Raw genomic sequence first — 7,399 nt, 5'->3', positions numbered from 1 at the left:
CTATAGGCGCCATGATATGACTATAGGCGCCATGATATGGACTATAGGCTTGCAAGATGTGGACTATAGGCTGCCATGATGTGACTATAGGCTGCATGATCGTGACTATAGGTTGTTATGATGTGACTATAGGCTGTATGATGTGACTCTAGGCTGTATGATGTGACTATAGGCTGTATGATGTGGACTATAGGCTGTATGTTGTGACCTAGTAGGCTGTATGATGTGACTATAGCTGTATGATGTGATATAAGCTGTATGATGTGACTATAGCCTGTATGATGTGACTATAGGTTGTATGATGTGACTATAGGTTGTATGATTGACTATAGGCTGCATGAGTGACTAGTGTAATGTGACTATAGGTTGCATGATGTGACTATAGTTGCTTATGCTATGCGTTTGAGTGATAGCTGTATGAGTGACTATAGGCTGTAATGATGTGACTATAGCTGCATGATGTGACTATAGGCTGCATGATGTGACTATAGGCGGCATTGTGACTATAGGCTGTATGTTGTGACTATAGGCTGTATGTTGTGACTATTAGGCTGTATGTTGTGCAACTGTATATGGACTATAGGCTTATGATGTGACTATAGACTGTTGATGTGACTATAGCTGTATGATGTGACTATAGGCTGTATGGTTGTATGATTGACTATAGGTCTGCATGATGTGACTATAGGTGCAGATGTGACTATAGGCTGCATGATATGTGACTATAGGCTGCATGATGTGACTATAGGCTGCAGAAATGTGACTATAGGCTGTATTATGTGACTATAGCTGGATGCTGTGACTATAGGCTATTGTGGACTATAGGCGTATATGGTGACTATAGGCTGTATGGTTGTATGATGTGACTATAGGCCTGCATGATATGGACTATAGGCTGCATGATGTGACTAGGTGCATGATGTGGGACTATAAGCTGACAGAGTGTTGACTATAGGCTGCATTGATGTGACTATAGGCTGCATGATGTGACTATAGCTGCATGATACTATAGTTGTATGATGTGACTATAGGTTGTATGATGTGACTATAGGCTGTTATGATGTGACTATAGCTGTTATGATGTGACTATTAGGCTGTATGGTTGTATGATGTGACTATAGGCTGCATGATATGACTATAGGCTGCATGATGTGACTATAGGCTGCATGATGTGACATATGCTGCATGATGTGACTATAGTTGTATGATGTGACTATAGGTATTGTTAATGATGTGACTATTAGGCTGTAATGATGGAACTATAGGGCTGTATGATGTGACTATAGGCTGCATGATGTACTATATGCGCTGCATTGATTGACTATAGGCTGCATATTGTGACTATAAAGGTTGTATGATGGACTATAGGATGACTTATGATGTTGACTATAGGCTGTATGATGTGACTAAAGGCTGCTATGATGTACTATAGGCTGTATGATGTGACTATAGCGGGAATGAGTGACCTATAGGCTCTGATGCATGATGATGTGTACTCAGATGGACTTTAGTGTATGATGTGACTATAGGTTGTAGTGATTGACTAGAGCTGTATGATGTGACTATAGCTGTATGACAAGTGTGTACTATAGGCTGTTGATGACATATTAGGTCTGTAATATTGACTATACTGTATGTGTGACTATAGGCTGTATGATGTACTATAGGCTGTATGTTGTGATATTATGCTGGCTGTATGATGTGACTATAGGCTGTATGATGTGACTATAGGCTGTATGATGTGCACTATAGGCTGTTATGATGTGACTATAGGACTGTATGATGTGACTATAAGGCTGATGTTTGACTATAGGCTGTATATGTGACACAGCTCTAGGATTGACTACAGGCTGTATGATGTGACTATAGGCTGTATGGTTGTATGATGTGACTATAGGCTGCATGATAGATATAGGCTGCATGATGTGACTTATAGGCTGCATGTTGTGACTATAGGCTGCATGTTGTGAACTATAGGCTGTATGATGTGTGACTTTATAAGGCTGTATTGTTACAATAGCGTATAGTGGACTATAGGCCTGTATGTGTGACTATAGCGTTATATTGAGCCTCAGCGTATGATGTGGTATGCTGTAGATTTGACTATAGGCTGTATGATTGACTATAGGCTGCTATGGTTGTAATACTATAGCTGGCATATGATGACTATAGGCGCATTGATGTGCTATAGGCTGCATGATGTGACTATAGGCTGTATGTGTGACTATAGGCTGTAATGTGACTATAGCTTATATGTGACTATAGGCTGTATGTGTGACTATAGGCTGTATGTTGTGACTATAGCTGTTGATTGTACTATAGCTGTATATGTGACTATAGCGTATATTGTGACTATAGCGTATGATGTGACTATAGCTGCTATTTGGACTATAGGCTGTATGTGTTGATATGGCTGTATGATGTGAAATATGGCTGTAGATGGCTATAGCTGTAGATTGACTAAAGGCTGTATGATGTGACTATAGCCTGTATGATGTGATATAGGCCTGTATGATGTGACTACAGCTGCATGACTGACTACAGCTGCATATGTGACTATAGCTGCATGATGTGACAAGCTGCATGATTGACTATGATGGTTGTATGATGTGACTACAGGTGTATATGACTATAGCTTATGATGTGGACTATAGGCGTATGATGTGCTATAGGCTGATGATGTGACTATACGCTGTATGATGTGACTATAGCCTGTATGATGTGACTATAGGCTGTATGTTTACTATAGGCTGCATGATGTGACTAAGGCTGCATGATGTGACTATAGGCTGCATGATGTGACTATAGGCTGTATGATGTGACTAGGCTGTATATGTGACTATAGGCTTATGTTTTGCTATGTATGATGTGACTATAGGGCTGTTTGATTGGATATACTTATGATTGACGTATGCTGTACTGATGTGACTATAGGGATTGTATGATGTGACTATATGGTTGTATATTATGATGTGACTATAGGCTGCATGATGTGACTATAGGTTGTATGATGTGACTATAGGTTGCTGATGTGACTATAGGTTGCATGATGTGGACTATAGGTTGCATGATTGACTATAGCTGGTATGATTGTGACTATAGGCTGTATGATGTGCTAAGGTGTATGCATGTACTATAGGCTGCATGAGTGACTATAGGACTAGCATGATGTGATTATAGGCTGTATGATGTGACTATAGGCTAGTTATTTGAGAAAGGCACAATAAAAGCTTGCGCTCTGTCCTTGCTCAGGCTCACACGCTGTTATCTCATCAAGTGATCATATTTTTCACTATTCAGACTATTCTCAATTTAATCTGGTCTTTACTAATATGTCAAATTAGTTTCGATTAGAATGGTCCATTATCAAATGGGTAGGAACAGGGGCAGGGAAAAAATACACACCAGTCAAAAGTTTGGACACATAATGAAGGATTTTTTTTTTACTATTTTCTACACTTGTAGAACAATAGTGAAGACATCAAAAACTATGAATTAACACATATGGAATCATGTAGTAACCGAGAAAAAGTGTTAAACAAATCAAAGTAGCCACCATTTGCGTTGATGACAGCATTGCACACTCTTGGCATGCTCTCAACCAGCTTCATGAGGTAGTCACCTGAAATGCATTTCAATTAACAGGTGTGCCTTGTTGAAAGTCGATCACTGGTGTGTGGACAAGGTAGGGGTGGTATACAGAAGATAGCCCTATTTGTAAAAGACCAAGTCCATATTATGGCAAGAACAGCTCAAATAAGCAAAAGAGAAACGACAGTCCAATCATTACTGTAAGACATGAAGGTCAGTCAATCCGTAAAAATTTCAAGAACTTCGAAAGTGGAGTCGCAAAAAACCATCAAAAGCAATGATGAAACTGACTCTCATGAGGACCGCCACAGGAAAGGAAGACCCAAATTACTTCTGCTGCAGAGTTCATTAGAGTTAAGTTCATTAGAATTAACTGCACCTCAGAAATTGAAGCCCCAAATAAATGCTTCACAGAGATTCAAGTAACAGACACATCTCAACCAACGGTTTCAGAGGAGACTGCGTGAATTCAGGCCTTCATGGTCGAATTTCTGCAAAGAAAACCTGTCACGTTCGTCGTAGTAATGACACCAAGGCGCAGCGTGATATGCATACGTTCTTCCTTTAATGAAGAAATAACACTTAACAAACTAACAAAGTAACAAAACAACACGTGAAGCTACTATAAACCGAGTGTGACAGGCAACTACACATAGACAAGAACCCACAAATACCCAAGGGAAATGGCAATCTAAATATGATCCCCAATCAGAGACAACGATAAACAGCTGCCTCTGATGGGAACCAATTCAGGCCACCATAGACCTACATATGCCTAGACTTACAAACACACCTAGACAACAAAACCCTAGACAATACAAAAAACGCATACCCACCCTCGTCAACCCTGACCTGACCAAAAATAATACAAAAAACATAGAATACTAAGGTCAGGGCGTGACAACCCCTCCCCCCTCCCAAAGTGCGGACTCCCGACCGAAAACCTGAACTTATAGGGAGGGTCCGGGTGGGCATCTACCCTCGGTGGCGGCTCTGTTCTGGACGCCGCCCCCCCATCTTTACACTTCTCCGCCCTTGTAGAGCTGAACCGTGCTCTCATCGCCGGGCTCGGACTGGGATCGCTCTGGAGGCTCCGACTGGGGATCGTCCTCTGGAGGCTCCGGACTGGGGATGTCTCTGGAAGCGCTCCGGACTGGGAGGGGATCGTCGCTGGAGGCTCCGGACTGGAGATCGTCTCTGGAGATTCCGGACTGTGGCCCGTCGTTGGAGGTTCCGGACTGTGAAACGTTGCCGGAAGCTCTGGACTGGGTACTGTCGCCGGAAGCTCTGGACTGGGTACTGTCGCCGGAAGCTCTGGACTGGGTACTGTCGCCGGATGCTCTGGACTGGGTACTGTCGCCGGAAGCTCTGGACTATGGAAGCGCACTGGACACCTGATGCGTGGGGCCGGAACTGGTGGTACCGGGCTGAGGACACGCACCTCAGGGCGAGGAAGAGGAAGAGGCACAGGCCATACTGGACTGTGGAGGTGAACTGGAGTCGTGGTGCCGGGACTGGTGGTACCGGGCTGAGGACACGCACCTCAGGGCGAGTGCGGGGAGGAGGAACAGGACGTACTGGACTCTGTAGGTGCACTGGAGGCCTGGTGCGTGGCGCCGGTATTGGTGGTACCGGGCTGAGAACACGCACCTCAGGGCGAGTGCGGGGAGCAGGAACAGGACACACGGCCGTGGAGACACATTGGATATCTGGAACGTAGAGCTGGCTCAATGCGTCCTGGCTGTATGCCCATTCTAGCCCGGCAAATGCGAGGAGCTGGAATAGAGCGCACCGGTCTAAGAATGCAAACTGGAGACACCGTGCGCATCTCTGCATAACACGGTGCCTGATCAGTTACATGCTCCTCACGGTAAGCACGAGGAGTTGGCTCAGGTCTCCAACCTGACTCAGCCGATCTCCTCGTGTGCCCCTCCCCAAAAAGATTATTGGGGCTGCCTCTCGGGCTTCCGTGCTAGCTGTGTCCCCTCATATCATCACCGTTCCTCCTGCGCTGTTTCTAGCTGCCTCCATGGCAGAGTCCTGTCCCCTCGGTACTTCTCTTCGTAGTATCGCCGTTCCGCCTTCGCTGCCTCTATCTCCTCCTTAGAAAGGCGATACTCCCCCGGCTGCGTCCAGGGTCCTGCTCCATCCAGTATTTCTTCCCAGGTCCAATTCTCCACAAAGCGCTGTTCCTCCTTTTCACACTGCTTGGTCCTTTTATGGTGGGTTCTTCTGTCACGTTCGTCGTAGTGATGAGACCAAGGCGCAGCGTGATATGCATACATTCTTCATTTAATGAAGAAATAACACTAAACAAAGTAACAAAACGAACGTGAAGCTATATAAACCGAGTGGTGACAGGCAACTACACTTAGACAAGAACCCACAAATACCCAAGGGAAAATGGCAATCTAAATATGATCCCCAATCAGAGACAACGATATACAGCTGCCTCTGATTGGGAACCAATTCAGGCCACCATAGACCTACATATGCCTAGACTTACAAACACACCTAGACATACAAAACCCTAGACAATACAAAAACACGCATACCCACCCTCGTCACGCCCTGACCTGACCAAAATAATACAAAAAACATAGAATACTAAGGTCAGGGCGTGACAGTACCCCTACTAAAGGACATCAATAATAAGAAGAGACTTGCTTGGGCCAAGAAACATAAGCAATGGACATTAGACAGGAGGAAATCAGTCCCTTTGTAACGTTTGTCGTCGGAATGAGACCAAGGTGCAGCGTGGTAAGTGTACATTCTTCTTTAATTTAAATGTACACCAAAAAACAATAAACAATACAACGACCGAACAGCTTCGTCGTGCAAACTACATGCACTCAAAACAAAGACAAGATCCCACCGCCCGCCCGACTAGCATCACCACCCTGGACGATTCCGACCTAGAATATGTGGACAATTATAAATACCTAGGTGTCTGGCTAGACTGTAAACTCTCCTTCCAGACTCATATTAAACATCTCCAATCCAAAATCAAATCTAGAATCGGCTTTCTATTTCGCAACAAAGCCTCCTTCACTCATGCTGCCAAACTTACCCTAGTAAAACTGACTATCTTACCGATCCTCGACTTTGGCGATGTCATCTACAAAATAGCCCCCAACACTCTACCCAGCAAACTGGATGCAGTCTATCACAGTGCCATCCGTTTTGTTACCAAATCACCTTACACCACCCACCACTGCGACCTATATGCTCTAGTCGGCTGGCCCTCGCTACATATTCGTCGCCAGACCCACTGGCTCCAGGTCATCTATAAGTCTATGCTAAGTAAAGCTCTGCCTTATCTCAGTTCACTGGTCACGATAACAACACCCACCCGTAGCACACGTTCCAGCAGGTATATCTCACTGGTCATCCCCAAAGCCAACACCTCATTTGGCCGCCTTTCCTTCCAGTTCTCTGCTGCCAGTGACTGGAACGAATTGCAAAAATCGCTGAAGTTGGAGACTTTTATTTCCCTCACCAACTTTTAACATCAACTATCTGAGCAGCTAACCGATCGCTGCAGCTGTACATAGTCCATCTGTAAATAGCCCACCCAATCTACCTACCTCATCCCCATACTGTTTTTATTTTATTTACTTTTCTGCTCTTTTGCACACCAGTATTTCTACTTGCACATCATCATCTGCTCATTTATCACTCCAGTGTTAATCTGCTAAATTGTAATTATTCGCTCCTATGGCCTATTTATTGCCTACCTCCTCATGCCTTTTGCACACACTGTATATAGACTTTCTTTTTTCTACTGTGTCATTGACTTTTATTGTGT

The 7,399-nt window shown here is 44.2% G+C and overlaps 1 pseudogene; it reads right to left on the bottom strand.

Annotated features, from left to right (window-relative positions):
• The window catches only part of LOC111964655 (soluble guanylate cyclase gcy-31-like), a 57,228-nt pseudogene extending 51,352 nt beyond the window's left edge, over nt 1-5,876 (bottom strand).
• Between the last annotated feature and the right edge of the window lie 1,523 nt (nt 5,877-7,399).

This window comes from Salvelinus sp. IW2-2015, linkage group LG6.1 (genome assembly GCF_002910315.2).
Source record: "Salvelinus sp. IW2-2015 linkage group LG6.1, ASM291031v2, whole genome shotgun sequence".
Taxonomy (NCBI): domain Eukaryota; kingdom Metazoa; phylum Chordata; class Actinopteri; order Salmoniformes; family Salmonidae; genus Salvelinus; species Salvelinus sp. IW2-2015.
The sequence above is the reverse complement of the archived record's forward strand: the minus strand, read 5'-3'. Positions and strand labels throughout refer to the sequence as shown.